Below are 18,198 nucleotides of genomic sequence, written 5' to 3' on the forward strand. Positions count from 1 at the left end.
TGGGAAATGTTTTCTTTTCTTCTGTTTTCTAAAAGGTTTAGTCTAAGATGATTATTTCTCCTTTAAATGTTTTATAGAATCACTAGTGATACATTTGGCCATGGAGATTTCTTATTCAGATTTTAAACAATAGATATAATTTTATTTTTATAGGACTATTTAGGTTATCTGTTTCATCTTAGGTAAGTTTTGGTAGTCTATAAATTTGAAAGAATTAACCCATTAGTCTATGTTTTTGGAGGAATTGATCCATTGTTCCAGATGCCTTGAGCTACTTGTAGTATTTTCTTATCATACTTTATAACTTTTTCTTTTCTAATTTCTTAAGATGGAAGTTTAGATTTTAGATTACTACACCTTGCCTAATGCAAGCATTTAACTCTGTAAATGTCCCTGTATGCACTTCTTTAGCTGTATCTCAAAATAAAATTTTTTTTCTTTTGAGACAGAGCTTAGCTTTGCTGCCCAGGTTGGAGTGCAGTGGTGCAATCTTGGCTCACAGCAACATCTGCCTCCTGGGTTCAAGTGATTCTCCTGCCTCCAACTAGCTGGGATTATAGGCTTACACCACCATACCTGGCTAATTTTTTATTTGTAGTAGAAGTGGGGTTTCTCCATGTGGGGTCAGGCTAGTCTAGAACTCCCAATGTCATGTGATCTACCCACCTCAACCTCCCAAATTGCTGGGATTACAGGTGTGAGCCATCATGCCTGGCCAAAAGTTTTAATAAGTTATATTTTATATTTCGTGTCATTAAAAACATTTTATAATTTTCTTTGAGATTGTCCTCTTTGGTTCATGGACTATTTAGATATATCCTGTTTAATGTCCAAGTATGTGAAGATTTTCTTTTTACTTCCCTTGCCAATTTTCTCTTTACAAGTTTTTTCTTTTGCTGAGAAATAAGCACTGTTTCTAAATATAATTGTGAATTTACCTATCTTTTCAGTTTATCAGTTTTTTCTTTATGCATTTTAAATATTTATCATAAGATACATTCACATTTAAGATTATGATGTAATCTTGATAAATACTTTTATTAATATGTAATGTCTTTTTTTTTCCTGGGTAATTTTCTCTGCTCTGAAATCTTATTTGTCTGATATTAAGAAAGCTGTTTCAACTTTCTTTTGATTAGTGTTTCCATTGAATATCTTTTCATAATAATTTTCTTATTAATGTATATCATTATATTTGAAATGCGTTTGCTCTAGACAGCATATAATTTTGTCAGGATCTGTTTATTTTTCAGTGGTTTTCTCTTTATTGTTTAATTAGACTGTTTGTATTGATCTATCTTTAACTTCACTGACTATTTCTTCTGCCATCTCCATTATGCTATTGAGCCCATCAAATGGAATTTACTGTGGTTACTGTATTTTTCAGTTCTAAGATTTCAATTTGATTCTTCCTTTTTATCTCTAGTCTTTGCTGATATCTATAATTTTAATGTAATTCAAGTGTTTGCAATTTCTTATTTCAATCTTTTACAAGAGTTGATTTAAAGTCTTTCAGCCAATTAAAATATGTGTGTCACCTCATTATTGGTATCTGTTGATTCTGTTTCCTCACACAAGTTGTGATTGGTTCTTTGTAAGCTAATAATTTTTTTTGTAACCTAGACATTTTGAAAATTACATAATGAGACTCTGAGTCTTATATAAACTGGATGGAGAATATTGGTATTTTTATTTTAGCAACAATTGACATGGTTAGATTAGGTTAGGTGCCTACTTTGGGCTATGTTCCCAATGTCAGTTCTGCTATCAAAGCTTTTGCAATGCAATTAGATCGTTCTCATGTATGTGTTCAGTTCTCAAAGGCTTAGTTATGCTAATTAGGGCCAGATCTGGTATGAGCCCCGGAGTTCATGAACAACTGCTTTACAAGATGGCTGTTTAAACTCACATATTCTATTTCCCAGTATTTTTTAGTTCCCTGAGCCTCCCTTTTATTTTTGGTCCTCTGGCCAAACACTGAACACTTCTATGACTGCACCATGTCTGGTTCCAATCTGCAGGAGAACACAGAGTTAGAAGCCACACAGGGATTAACATTCATTGAATAATTGAATGATTATAATAATGTTGTAACTTCTGTTAAATGAAGCCCTCTTGCCTCAATTTCTCCTGATATAAATATAATAGATATAAGATCCTAAAGTGAATTTGAGACATTTACTCATATGCAAGACTTACAAATAAGATGTGCCATAGCCAGCTTTATGACTTTTAGGCTCCTCTACCAGGAATCTCTTGCAAAACTCCAATGAGAAAATTAAAGAGAGAGAGAAATATCTGAGTCGTTTTCCCTAGATAAAGTCATTCTCATTTCATGAAGCCAAATTTAGAAAGGGATGAGTCTGCTAGCAAGAAAAGTAGCTTTTATGAAACCACTTGGGGAGTTTGAAATATATGCCATTCAGAGTAACATGGAAGATTGGTATCTGATTCATTTCTGGAAGAGCTAAAGTGGTTTATGTCAACATTAAGCTTGACTTGCCTTGCAAAGTTTGACAAGGTATGATATGTATTAGTATTACCTGCATACCAGATTTTGGCCACATAGAAGAGAGAGCTGGCTTGGAGCTTTTTAGTGCTGTCAAATGTGAGTAGATTTTTAGTATGGAGAATCTGCATAGCATGGGTCTACGGAAAATAAGGCAATGAAGAGAGAATAGGGAGTGCATTGCCTATGAGATATAAAACTTAGAAAATGTTTCCCAAAGAGGACTTTGAGGATCCAAAGAAAGTTCCATTGTAAAGAATTGTGATGAAGCTGAGATTTTACCCTTTTACAGGCCAACACTTTAGTTTTTCAGTTTTATGGATGCAAGCAGAAGACATGAAACTCTTGGGTCAGAAACCAAAGAATTTATTAGTCATATCAGTAGCAATATCCAGAGTATCAACATGTTCATACACTAGTTCTCCAAGCCCCATTTCTCACAGTAAATGCAAAAGGGTCAAATGACAGTGTATGAGCAATGAGCTGGTACACAGAAGAGGAATTATGAGTTCAAGTAACCTACATTTTTTTAACTAAATAATAAACATGCTTATTATTTTCTTTGATGAAAGATGCTATACCTATCTTCCAAGGCTATTCATTATAAAAGCAGCCTTGAAAAGATAGCCTGGACCAAAAGGAGTCAGTGCCTTTCTTCGCAAGTTGCTCAGAAACAGAAAAGACCCATGAAGAATTGTCTCTAGGCACCACAAATATAAGCTTTATAAATCTGGCCAAGAAGAGGGCTCAGGGAGAGTTAAAGTCAACTTGAAGTAATATCAGTTACTTGGCAAATAAGTGCTTTTCTATCCTTTTTTAAATATGTCACTTTGGTCCCAGAAGCTCTTAAGAAGGAGACAGGATAAGCAGAGTAAAGAAGCAGAAGTCACACTAAACGTCATAAATATATACAGTTATTGTCAATATTAGAGTAAGTAAATAAATAAGAAAGTAGAAGCCAACTACATTCCCATTCTCCAAGGCAAACTGTCCATCCATGAAAACTAGCTAGAAATGGGGAAGAGTCTTACTTTTCAATAAAGTTTAAGTGTTGACTGGTATCAGTTGAATGGAACACTTTTATTTTCTGAATTAAAGCTGTGCTTTTTGTGAACACAGAACTATCAAATATCTATAGAAGGATAGAAAAATAATGTGGTGAGCCAAGTTTTCATCTATTCACAAGAGAAAGATATTCTCCAGCCCATAAAGTTTAAAAAGGTGGTGGTGAAAAACAAACTTGAATCACATTTTTATTTATATTCTGTTTCCTATTGTCTTATTTATTATTTACAATGATATAATAATTAGTATCATTTATTAAATGTTACCATACTCAGTCACATTCTTATTTCTTTATGTAAATTAACTACTTTTACCTTATAACAATTCAATACAAATAGCAACTATAATGCCCATTTAACCAGAAGGAAAAATAAACCATAGAGAAGTTATAATCTAGTAATCCCACTACTGGGTATACACCCAAAGGAAATAAAATCAGTATGCCAAAAGGATAGCTGCACTCCCATGTAGCTAGGTGGCTACAACCAGAGGAGAAATAATGACAGCATTATTCACAATAGCCAAGATATGAAATCAACCTAAGTATCCATCAGTAGATGAATGGATAAAGAAAATGCGGTATATATATATATATATGATTAAATAATATTGAGCCTTAAAAGAAAATACTATTGAGCCTTAAATACTATTTCCTGTCATCTGTGAAAATGTAGACTAATTTGTAAGGCATTAAGTAAAATAAGCCAGGCACAGAAAGACAAATATCATATGATCTCATGTACATGTGTAGTGTAAAAAAGTCAAACTCATAGAAAGAGAGAGTAAAATGGTAGTCAGCAGAGGGTTAGGGGTTGGAAGAGTGGGGAGAAGTTTGTCAAGGGACAAAAAATTTCAGTTAAACAGGAAGAATATGTTTAAGTGACATATCATATATTGTGGTGCCTACAGTTGACAACAATATATTGTATAACTAAAAATTGCTAAGAGAGTAGATTTTGAGCATTCTCACCATCAAAGAGAGGTAAGTATGTGAGGTAAAACATATGTTAATTAGCTTAATTTAGTCATTCTACAATGCATGTATATATCAAAACATCATGCAGTACACCATAAATATATACAGTTCTAGTTGTCAATTAAAAATGCATAAATAGAAGAAAGTAAAAAATGGCAGATAGGAGGCAGTACTAACTTGCACCTCCCACTCAGTAAGACAGAGCAGCATGTGGAGACTCACATCTCAAACTTTTGCTCCAAAAACTACCACAGGAACATACCAAGAAAGCTGAGAAAATCCATGGACACTTTGAAATAAGTGGATTGCTGCTGCAGGCTCCTGGATACAGCCAAAAAACTGTGAGTCCCCTAAATGTGAAAGAGGAATAATATGCCCCCAAACACATACCCTCACCGTGGAACCTGAAGGTCCAGATTACAGGAGAAGGATTTGACCTTACCAGGAGCTGAGACAAATTTAGAGAGCTAAGCAAAATACAGGGATAGAAGAAGCAAGAGAAAGTACCCGTGGGCTCTCTTCATCTCCATGGAAGCCATTTCTGACTTTGTCTCACATGAGTCCTTGGGGAGGGCGGCCAGAGGAACTGGGAAAAGACCACCGGGAAAAGGAAACTTCCAACTGATTTTTGTAACAATTTCCACTGAATGTGAAGTTTCCTGTATAGAACTTGGGGGAGTGGGCCAATCAAATGTGCAGACGCAGCTCAGAAGCCAAGTCAGGCAGGGAGGCTCAAAACCTGAAATCCCTGCTTGGTTTCTCAGCTGGGAGACTGGTAGCCTGGGACAAGTTTTCAACCCTTTTTACCCACCAGCTGGAAATAAACTTGATGCTCTTGGTGGGGTGGGGGAAGCACAGTGGGAGTGAGACTGGCTTTGGGGCTGCATAGAAGTTGAGTGAGATCTGTAACTTCTGGATTTCCCCCACTTCCCTGGTGACCTATATGACACAGCAGGTGCAACCATAATCCACCAGAAACATAATTTCATTGCCCTGAGAACCACACCCCCATCCCCCACAGCAGCTATAGCAAGCCTGGCCCAAGGAAAGTCTGAGCTCAGGCATGCCTAACTCTGCCCCCACCTGATGGTCTTTCTCCACCCACTCCAGTAGTAGAAGACAAAGGACATAATCTCGTGAGAACTCTAGGACCCCACCCACTGCTTGATCCTCCCTATACTACCACAGCTGACACATTCTTGAAAGTGCCACCTCCTAGCTGGAGGCCAACCAATAAAAAATTAGTGCAATAAACAAAAGTATAACCAAGGACCCCTACAGAGTCTACTTCACTCCCCTATCACCTCCACTGGAGCAGGTGCTGGTATCCATGGCTGAGAGACCTGAAGATGGTTCACATCACAGGACTCTGTGCAGACACTCCCCAGTACCAGCCTGGAGACCAGTAGCTCCATGGGGTGGCTACATCCAGAAGAGCAAGAATAATCACTGCAGTTCAGATCTCAGGAAGCCACATCCCTAGAGGAAGGGAGAGAGCACTACATCAAGGGAGCACCCTGTGGGACAAAGGAATCTGAGCCTCAGTTCTTGAGCCCTGATCTTTCCTCTGGCATAGTCTACCCAAATGAGAAGGAACCAGTAAAGTAATTCTGGTAATATAACAAAACAAGGTCCTTTGATGACTCCAGAAGATCACACTAGCCCACCAGCAATAGATCCAAGCCAGGAAGAAATCTCTGAATTGCCAGAAAAAGAATTCAGAAGGTTTGCTATTAAGCTAATCAAAAAGACACCAGAGAAAGGTAAAGTCCAACTTAATAAGATAAAAAAAGACACAAGATATGAAGGGAAAAGTCTTCAGTGAAACAGCATAAATAAAAAACAGCTTCTAGAAATGAAGGACACACTTAGAGAAATACAAAATACTCTGGAAAGTCTCAGCAATACAATTTAACAAGTAGAAGAAATAACTTCAGATATGTAAAAAAAAAAAAAGTTTTTGAATTAACCCAAGCCAACAAAGACAAAGAAAAAAGAAGAATAAAAATGAACACAATCTCCAAGAAGTTTGTGATTATGTTATAACCAAACCTAAGAATAATGAGTGTTCTTGAGGAAGAAGAGAAATCTAAAAGTTTGAATAACGTACTTCAGGGAATAATTAAGAAAAATTTCCCAGCCTTGCTAGAGATCTACACATTCAAATACGAGAAGCTCAGAGAACACCTGGGAAATTTATGGCAAAAAGATCATCAATGAGGCACAAAGTCATCAGGTTATCTAAAGCCAAGATGAAGAAACGAATCTTCAGAGCTGTCAGGTAAAGTATCAGGTAACCAATAAAGAAAAACCTCTCAGATTAGCAGCAAACTTTTCAGCAGAAATACTACAAGCTAGAAGCAATTGCAGCCTTATCTTTAGTCTCCTTAAAAAATTATATCAAACAAGATTTTTTTATCCAGTGAAACTAAACTTCATGAATGATGGAAACATGCAGTATTTTTCAGATAGACAAATGCTGAGAGAATTCGCCACTACCAAGCCAGCACTACAAGAGAAGGAACTCTAAATCTTGAAACAAATACTCAAAATACAGCAAAAGAAATAATCATCAGAGTTAATAGACAACCCACAGAGTGGAAAAAAATCTTGACAATCTATATATCCAACAAAGGAGTAATATCCAGAATCTACAAAGAGCTCAAACAAATCAGCAAGAAAAAACAAGTAATCCCATGGAAAAGTGGGCTAAGGGCATGAATAGACAATTCTCAAACAAAAATATACAAATGGCCAACAAACATATGAAAAAATGCTCAACATCACTAATTACCAGGGAAATGCAAAAGAAAACCACAATTCAATACCACCTCACCCCTGCAAGAATGGTCATAATGAAAAAAAAAATCAAACAATAATGGACGTTGACTTGGATGTGGTGAAAAGGAACATTTTTACACTGCTGGTGGGAAAGTAAACTAGTACAACCACTATGGAAAGCAGTGTGGAGATTCCTTAAAGGACTAAAAGTAGAACTATCATTTGATCCAGCAATCCCACAACTGGATATCTACCCACAGGAAAAAAAAAAGTTATATTAAAAAGATACTTACACACACGTTTATAAAAGCATCACAATTTGCAACTGCAAAAATATAGAACGAGCCCAAATGTCCATCAATCAACAAGTAGATAAATAAATTGTGATATATATACACCATGGAATACTACTCAGCCATAAAAAGAAATGAAATAACGGCATTTGCAGGAACCTGAATCAAACTGGAGGCTATTATTCTAAGTGAAGTAACTCAGGAATGGAAAACCAAACATCAGACATTCTCACTTATGTGTTGGAGTTAAGGTGTGAGAATGCAAGGTATAAGAATGATTCAGTGAATTTGGGGACTTGGGAAAGGATGCAAAAGCAGGTGAGGAATCAACGACTATACATTGGGTACAGTTTACACTGCTTGGGGCATGGGTGCACAAAAATCTCAAAAATTACAACTAAAGAATGTATTAATGCAACCAAATACTGCCTGTTCCATCAAAACCTATTGAAATACATAAATTCATTAATGTAAATAAATAAGTAAATAATGAAGGGAAAAAAAAGATTACACCAAGTTACTAAAAGTAGAACTATCATTTGAAGGTAAGTGGTGAAGATTCAAACCCCAAAAGCTGACTCTAGAGCCCCCCATCTAACCACAAAAGCTGACTTAACCCAACTACAGTAAGCTAAGCATATGTGTAAAGGGCAAATTTATGAAAATGAGAAGGGAGAGTATTAGCTTTATATCCAAAATCCATATAAAATTTGGGAGCAAATTCTGGATATCAGCCCTTTGTCAGATGGGTAAACTTCAAAAATTTTTTCCCATTCTGTTGGTTGCCGATCCACTCTAGTGACTGTTTCTTTTGCCGTGCAGAAGCTGTGGAGTTTCATTAGGTCCCATTTGTCTATTTTGGCTTTTGTTGCCAATGCTTTTGGTGTTTTGTTCATGAAGTCCTTGCCTACTCCTATGTCCTGGATAGTTTTGCCTAGATTTTCTTCTAGGGTTTTTATGGTGCCAGGTCTTATGTTTAAGTCTTTAATCCATCTGGAGTTAATTTTAGTGTAAGGTGTCAGGAAGGGGTCCAGTTTCTGCTTTCTGCACATGGCTAGCCAGTTTTCAAACAGATTTACAGGAAAAAAAACAAACAAGCCCATTCAAAAGTGGGCAAAGGATATGAACAGATACTTTACGAAAGAAGACATATATGAGGCCAACAATCATATGAAAAAATGCTCATCGTCACTGATCATCAGAGAGATGCAAATCAAAACCACATTGAGATACCATCTCATGCCAGTTAGAATGGCGATCATTTAAAAATCTGGAGACAACAGATGCTGGAGAGGATGTGGAGAAAAAGGAACACTTTTACACTGTTGGTGGGAGTGTAAATTAGTTCAACCATTGTGGAAGATGGTGTGGCGATTCCTCAAGGCCTTAGAAATAGAAATTCCATTTGACCCAGCAATCCCATTACTGGGTATATATCCAAAAGACTATAAATCCTTCTACTATAAGGACACATGTACACGAATGTTCATTGCAGCACTGTTTACAATAGCAAAGACCTGGAATCAACCCAAATGCCCATTGATAATAGACTGGATTGGAAAAATGTGGCACATATACACCATGGAATATTATGCAGCAATCAGAAATGATGAGTTTGTGTCGTTTGTAGGGACATGGATGAATCTGGAGAACATCATCCTCAGCAAACTGACACAAGAACAGAAAATGAAACACCGCATATTCTCACTCATAGGTGGGTGATGAAAAATGAGAACACATGGACACAGAAAGGGGAGTACTAAACAATGGGGTCTATTGGGGGGAAAAGGGGAGGGCCAGTGGGAGGGGGAGGTGGGGAGGGATAGCCTGGGGAGAAAAGCCAAATGTGGGTGAAGGGGAGAAGAAAAGAAAGCACACTGCCATGTGTGTACCTACACAACTGTCTTGCATGCTCTGCTCATGTACCCCAAAACCTATAATCCAATAAAAAATTTAAAAAAAAAAAAAAAAAATTTGGGAGCAGTCTAGTGATTTGTGAAAGCCACCAATAGGCTAAGTGAGTGGGTAAGAAAAAAGGCTTGATCAGGAATTTTTAACTTGTCTCTTTGCCTCTTTGTGGAATTTAATAATTTAATCTATTTAGAGTTGACTCCTTCTCTCTAAACCAAGGACATTAAATGAGAAAAAATACCTAAGTTCCCTGCAGTTGTATGAGTTGACTAGACTTATGTGTAACTCTATCAAGGCAAATCAAGACAATGATAATCTCAAAACTTCAATGAAAGGAAAACAATATGCTTAGATAAAATAGAAAATATATGCAGCTACATAAATGGACTATATGTATGTATTATGTTGTAGAGTTGGTACAGTTCAAGCAAAAGTAAAACATTTTTTTAGTTGAGATATGATCTTGCCCCAAATTGATATCATTTTGGAAATACATTTGGGTAAAAAAATTCATGAAATTTTCTTCCAGAAATAAATTTTGAATCATGTGGGAGTTGAGCACACAAATCAAAAGGATGAGAGTGACAGTTTAAGAGGCCCAAGGTTCTATAGCTTCGGGTAGGCTACAAAAAATCCACAGCCTGACTTTCTGCAGTGGAACACAATGAATCAGCATTACACCATCCGCTTCAGAGGAGCTAGTCTTGAAAATCATTTGAGCTCTCTTTACCAAAGCATTGTTGTATTTGAAGGTTCATGACCTTAAAGCCAAAGATCTAAATTTATTCAAAACTCAGAGCTAGCTCTAATATGTCTTATGATATCAGGCAAATCACTTTACATTTCTGAGCTTCAGTAGTCTCAAGAGCAAAAAAGAAATAACAATGCTGACAGTAATTATAGCTATAAAATACGTTACATTGTATAGTAAAGGACTGATAATAGGAACTTTATCTGTTATGTGGGTTTGAGTTCACAGTGGATCAGTTCAGGTATTGGATTTACAAAGCTTTAAAACTCATTTTATGATGATTTCTTTTTACAGAATATAAAATCAGATGCTGTCCTTTTAAATAATGTACTTTCTTAAGACTATTTATATAACACTCTAATAAGATAGTGTAAATGATCTGATGCCCCACTGGAAAGGCAACAAAGTGAATATTAAGTGACATAGCCATTTTAATCTTGTTTTTAAAAGGTATGACATTTAGTTAACTCTTGTTTATCTGAAAAATAGAAAACAATTTTTTACTATATTTTCCTCACTTGAAAATATTTTTATCACTACAAGCTATGATTGTTGTTATTTTTACAGTTTCTAATATAATACCTTTTAAAGAAAACTATATAAATGCCAATTTTTCTTTAACTTGTATATGTTATTTCAAGAAACAAGTTCCTCAGTGTTTATATAAACATTTTGAAGGGGTAACAAGAAAAAAAATTCATAGGGGCAATCTAAGTATCACCAACAGCTGCGACCTGTTGCATTCAATGCTGAGACTACAAGTAGGCTGCTTTAACCAAATGTTCAAGCATTTTAAAAGCTTCTTTTATCTTCTGATTTAAAAGTGGATTTGAGCAAAATGCCTACATAAGACAGAAATGCTTTTCTACCACATAGAAAAAATATTAACCCATCTTCAGTTAGCCTTGACACTTAAGAACTATAAAACCTCTTACCTTTCAAAAAATGAATTTCCTTTCCTAGAGATAGAGATGTCAAGAATTTACAATGTGGTTCTGTTTTGTCTGCTCCATTATATATTGCTTTAAAGTAGGTATCATTTCAGTTTGTCTTATTGATTGGAATAAATTGTTATGGTGTTCATGAGAGAACAATCTCATTTTAACCAAACATAATTATTTAAAAATTCAGATTTGGGCTGATTATTTGTTTAATTTGAAAAGCATAATTTAAAATAGCAAGTTGTCCCAATTTACTTAGATTGTTTGGTTTGATATAAAACTTGCATTACACTTCTTACAACAATTATTTCCTGGGATAATTTCTCTAACAAATGAAAAATTAAGTTCTATTTCATCTCCAGTTGTAATAGGTTGTGTCTTTTCCCCTTCACTATGTCCTCTTAACCTTACTTTATAGTATATGAGAGGTAAATAATCAAAGCTTCTTTTTTTTTTTTTTTTTTTTAATTTTTTATTGGATTATAGGTTTTGGGGTACATGAGCAGAGCATGCAAGACAGTTGCGTAGGTACACACATGGCAGTGTGCTTTGCTTTTCTTCTCCCCTTCACCCACATTTGGCATTTCTCCCCAGGCTATCCCTCCCCACCTCCCCCTCCCACTGGCCCTCCCCTTTTCCCCCCAATAGACCCCAGTGTTTAGTACTCCCCTCCCTGTGTCCATGTGTTCTCATTTTTCATCACCCACCTATGAGTGAGAATATGCGGTGTTTCATTTTCTGTTCTTGTGTCAGTTTGCTGAGGATGATGTTTTCCAGATTCATCCATGTCCCTACAAACGACACGAACTCATCATTTCTGATTGCTGCATAATATTCCATGGTGTATATGTGCCACATTTTTCCAATCCAGTCTATCATCAATGGGCATTTGGGTTGGTTCCAGGTCTTTGCTATTGTAAACAGTGCTGCAATGAACATTCGTGTACATGTGTCCTTATAGTAGAACGATTTATAGTCTTTTGGATATATACCCAGTAATGGGATTGCTGGGTCAAATGGAATTTCTATTTCTAAGGCCTTGAGGAATCGCCACACTGTCTTCCACAATGGTTGCACTAATTTACACTCCCACCAACAGTGTAAAAGTGTTCCTTTTTCTCCACATCCTCTCCAGCATCTGTTGTCTCCAGATTTTTTAATGATCGCCATTCTAACTGGCGTGAGATGGTATCTCAATGTGGTTTTGATTTGCATCTCTCTGATGACCAGTGACGATGAGCATTTTTTCATATGATTGTTGGCCTCATATATGTCTTCTTTCGTAAAGTATCTGTTCATATCCTTTGCCCACTTTTGAATGGGCTTGTTTGTTTTTTTCCTGTAAATCTGCTTGAGTTGTTTGTAAATTCTGGATAACAGCCCTTTGTCAGATGGGTAGACTGCGAAAATTTTTTCCCATTCTGTTGGTTGCCGATCCACTCTAGTGACTGTTTCTTTTGCCGTGCAGAAGCTGTGGAGTTTCATTAGGTCCCATTTGTCTATTTTGGCTTTTGTTGCCAATGCTCTTGGTGTTTTGTTCATGAAGTCGCTTCTCGGCCTTTTGGCTAAGATCAAGTGTAGTATCTGTTCTTATCAGTTTTCAAAGCTTCTTATAAAAATCTTGCACATTGTGAATGATGCTCCCTTCTATTTAATAAAGGAGTTTTCTTCATTCATACAATGTGAAAGAAGTAAAGTAGAGAGAGGTTAGAAAATGAGCTATAAAGAAAGAAAGGTATAAGACAGAAATAATTAGAACTTCCACAGATTACTCTTTAATAGATAAGACAACTTATGAAAGCGATAAGAAATCTTTCTTTGTTTTAACTAAATTAATTGTAATTTCATTTTCTGATAGTCATTGGTGTGGGGGTACCTTAATTATTAAAATTTGATAATTTATATTGTTCCTTTCTGGGTCTCTGCAATTTTGCCAAGGATGTGGAATGAAAGTGTTTTGTACAGTGACTTTTTCCTTTTTCTCCTTTCTTCCTTAAAATAAAGTTTATTGCCTTTCCTAAACAAAATAAAGCAGAAAAACATATATTATTGAATTTTCTTTTTAAAAAAGAAAACCCAAATGTTGTGTGTTCAAATATTTCTCCCCTCTCTATTTCTCCCCTCACATAGAGACTTGGGAAGAATTTAGTGCTAAATAAACGCTGCCTCAAACCAGGCAAGATAAAACATAAATCATTGCATTAAAACCTCTAACAAGTCTATCTGCTTTTTGAAATGACTGGGAGATGAAAGCGAGGAGTCTCATTTAAGAAGGCCCAGCGGATCAGTTCTGCATTTATATAGCTGTTATCAAAAGCAATTCATTTGGAGATCAAATAGACTGACAGATAGGACAAGCAGGGGATCACCACTGCCTTCAGGCAGCCCAAAGCCAGGATGGCTTCCCAGCACCTCAATAATACTGGGTCTAGTCAATGCTCGTGTTTATTACCACTTCCATCCTCCGTCGGCTGCACACTAACACATACTTCTATCCCTTCCTAGCCAGGCAACTGTTGGGAAAGCAGTAATAAGAAGTGTTTACCCAACTCGATTGGGTGGAAAAATTCCTTCATTATACTTCAATGAGCACACCATGTTATTCCAAACTTAGGACAAGCAGGACAATGATGAACGGGAGTAAAAGCAGGAAATAAGAGAAGCTTGCCAAGGGGCTTGGGTTCCATGACCTCATCAAGATTGGCATGTTCCCCAAGTCTTCTCCAGGTTGCAGATTGAGCTCAATGCCCTGCAGCTGATTTGTCCACAGTAGGGGAAGGCAAGCACACCAGTTTGAAGTGAATTTGCACAGGTATTTCCAGGGTTAGCACTGAGGATGTTTATTTAGCAGTGAAAAATTCTGGAGTTTCTAGTCCTCATTTAAACATAATGTACTGGATTTTGTTTTCCCATTAAAAGGCAGCATATTAAAGTGTTGAAATTCTGAATAATATAAAAACAAATAAAGAAGAAAATAAAAATTGCAAATCAAATATGTCAGAGATAACTCCTGCTAATTAGTACACATATTAATGTAAATATTAACATGAATACAGAACAAATTTAGGTGAGATCACACTCTATATGGATCCCATATGTTTCACTTAATGTTAAAAAGTTCATATGAAATTATTTAAAAGCAGAGCTTTTAGTGTATCAAAATATTTAGTTATATGGATGTAGCAAACTTAATTACTTCTCTTTTGCCAATAACGTTTTTGTTGTTGTCGCTTTGTTACTTGAGTGCCTAAACTTGTTTGACACTTAAAACACCCAGCATTTGGCATAGAATATTTTAGAAAAATAAACTGGCTAATGCCAGCAAAAAAGTTGAAACCCAGGATTATTTCCTTCCACTGGATTTAAGGTAGCAATCAATCAACAATATTTACTGAGAACTTAGTCTCCTCTCATTGCCTAGGCAAATCATATGTATTTAGAAATATTTGTTTACAAATATGTTAAAAGCACAATTCTTGCCTTAAGTCTGAGTCAGGAAAACAATATTTTCTTATACTCACACATTCAACATTCACATCCACTCTGTTACTACATCACTGCTTTAGGAACGAAGTAGAAAACCCAATGATATGGGAGACACGGTCCTTGGTGTCAATATGTTTAAAATCTAGTTGAGGAAGTCAGCAGCTACTCATTGCCTTGTGTAATTGCAAAGACAGCATAGACAATTTCAGGCAAGGTTTTCCTTGCTCACCTGGGCGTGAGAGACCAGAGGTAGACCTGGTTCGAGGCTGAGAGCATATATAGGACATTAATTATGGAAGGACAAGAGGATTTCATTTATGCAGAAAAAGACAAATGGTCTCTCATATTTTTTAAGACTTAAAACATATCACATTTGCCTTGAGAACCAACAGGCCAGGGACTTTTACCTTTGTGTCTGTGGTTCTGTCACTTAAATTCCTGTGCCTCTATCTCAGCAGAACTGAAAGGAGACTTTAGAGAAGAATGGACAGAAAAGATTCATTCTAGGACCTTTCCATTCTCACCACACCGTGGACCAGGTATATGATAGTAGTGGAGTATTATAATGAAGGACTCCACATTATTTCCTTTATTATATGGTCAGCTGCATTCATGGGTAGGGTTTGTCATTAATATAGATTTCCTTTCCAACCTTACTCATAAACATAAATGGCCAGAGAGGATATTATTTCCAGTAGGTTGAAAAATGGCCACTCCTAATATGTCCTCATCCAAATCTTTAGAACTTGTGAATATCACCTAACATAGGCAAAGCAACTAGCAGATGTGATTAACAGTTGTTGAAATGAGGATATTGTCCAGGATTACTCAAGTGGATCCTAAATGTATTCACAGGGTCTTTATAAGAGAGAAAAGATCAATAAAACAGTAGGAGACATGAATCAAGAAGTTAGAGTGAGGTAGATGTTGGAATAATGCCTTTGAAAATAGAGGAGGGAGCCACAGGCCAACAAACACAGGCAGTCACTAGAAGCTGAAAAGGGCAAGGAACCAGCCTTGACTCCACTTGTATTTTAGCCCAGTGAAATGGATTTTAGATTTCTGACCTCTAAAATTTTAAGAAAATAAGTTTGTATTGTTTTAAGCCATGAAGTTTATGGCAACAGCAGCAATACGACACTAGTCCTTAGACCTCTCCATTCCCACCACATCATGGACCAGGTATAACCTCTATCTTTAAATATAAATTCTTTTGAGTTATGGATTGAGAAATATGTTAAAATGAAAATACTCCTAAAAGGTATGATATATTTAACATGACAACATTGATGTGGATTATTCCATAAAACTATCCAGAAATTCTAGAAGAAATAGGTGACTGGATAGGTAAGTTTAAAGGGAAGGACAGAGATAGGATAGGCACAGTGCTTGAGATATATCTGGAACGAGCTGGTCAGAGTTCCTGAGATTTGTACAGTAAGGTTAGAACAATTAAGATAGGCCAGTGAGCCAAGATTGCGCCACTGCACTTCAGCCTGATGACAGATCGAGACTCTGTCTCAAAAAAAAAAAGGCCAAAAGTAAGAAACCCAAATGCACATGTTAATAATTCTATAATTTTGCCTTGACATAGCCTTGCTTTTATACTCTTTATACATGAATTTTTACACACTCTCAAGCCAAGTACTCTATTTTATTTAGTACATAAAAATACTAAAAAGAAAGAATAATTATGGAAACAAATGCAGCCACTATGGAGAACACAAATAGAACTCCATATGATCCAGCAATCCCACCACTGGGAAAAGGAAAGGAAATCAGGAAGAGACATCTGCACCTCCATATTTATTGCAGCACAATTCACAATAGCCCAAGTATGGAATCAACCTAGGTGCCTTGTTACAGATGAATGGATAAACAAATGTGACATATATATACCATAGAATACTATTCAGCCATAAAAAAGAGGAAAATCATGTCATTTGTGACAACATAAGTGACACTAGAAGACATTTTGTTAAGTGAAATCAACCAGGAACAGAAATCTGAGCACTGCAGGTTCTCACTCATATTTGGAAGCTATAAAAGTGTTGATCTCACAGAAGTAAAAAGTGTAACAGAGAATACTAGAGTCTGGGAAGGGGGAAGAAAGGTTTAGAGAAGGATTTGTCAAAAGATACAAAATTACAGCCAGAGAGGAGGAATAAGTTCCAGTGTTTTGCACTGCAGGAGGAGTACAGCTAGCAATAATATATAGTTTCAAAGAGCCAGAAGGAGGATGGTGAATGTTTCCAACAAAAACAAATGAGGAATCTCTGAGATGATAAAAGTCGCTAATTAACCATTCTATTTACTATACATTGTATATATCCAAACCTCAGGATATACTCCGTAAATACATATAATTATGATGTGTAGATTAAAAAAAAAGAAAAGAAAAACAAAACCATGAATGTATATTGAGCTCTAAATAACAAAATGTGTGCTGAAATGTTCAGAAGTGACCTGTACCAATGTCTGTAATTCACTGTAAAATGAATAAAACAATAAGCTGAACTGATAAATGAATAGAGGGATGAATGAATGGATAGATGTGAAATAAAGCTAACATAGAAAAATGTTTAAAAAAGGAAAATATATCTAGTTGAACAATCAAGGATTATGAATTCCAAATACAATTGTTCAAGTGAAAATGTCTACATTATAACCATATAAACTGTCTCCTTGTGCACAAGCATGACTTTATCTCTAAATTCTAGATATGTTGCTTTCTATCTCAGGGACAGACCTCTGCTAGGTGAGAAATGATAGAACTCTTTTGGAAAGCAAATGCACTGTTTAACACTTGGTTTATATTTGTGGACCTTAATTGTAGAAATGCATCTAAACTGCGTTGTGTCTTTTAACCAGAGACATTTGTTTATGAAAGAACAGTACTATTCTCTCAGTACATCCCTAAGTATCTGAAACGCAAAACTCAGGTTCTTATATACTGACTACTTACAACCATATCATGAAGAATTGTTGTTGTTTCTAGTGACCTAGAAAATATATTTATATGAAGATTCCTACCTAATCACATGGAAATTACATTTGATATTTGCTAGCTTATAAAATGAACAAAGAATGAGACAACAGTTATAAAGAAAGTTTCATTTTTTTAGAAGTAGATTATGCAGGCATAGAAGTCTGATGCTAGAAGAGAAAGATAAGAATGCTTATTTTCTTATGCAGTGAAATATAATTCTAAAACCAGCATTCAAAGCTCTTTAGAACTTAATTTATAAAACTTAACCACAAGTCAAGAAAGGGAGAGAATAAGAATACATTTCTGAAATAACAATTCTAACATCTGACTTCTGCCTCCCATCTTTGAAAGTCTGAATTGTGTCTGCCAAGTTTGGCCAAATCAAGGAGAGCCCTTTCAGGCATAGCTGCAAGTTCATTTAGCTCAAGACCATTTTACAAAAATAAGTAATCTGTGATATTAATAATTTATTAATATATAAGGAATTACTATTTTA

At 35.9% G+C, this 18,198-nt stretch overlaps 1 pseudogene; it reads left to right on the plus strand.

Annotated features, from left to right (window-relative positions):
* Window positions 1-12,772: 12,772 nt before the first annotated feature.
* LOC144582423 (U2 spliceosomal RNA) lies at window positions 12,773-12,905 on the plus strand (annotated as a pseudogene).
* The last annotated feature ends 5,293 nt before the right edge of the window (window positions 12,906-18,198 follow it).

Source organism: Callithrix jacchus, chromosome 4, assembly GCF_049354715.1.
Source record: "Callithrix jacchus isolate 240 chromosome 4, calJac240_pri, whole genome shotgun sequence".
NCBI classification, from domain to species: Eukaryota; Metazoa; Chordata; class Mammalia; order Primates; family Cebidae; genus Callithrix; species Callithrix jacchus.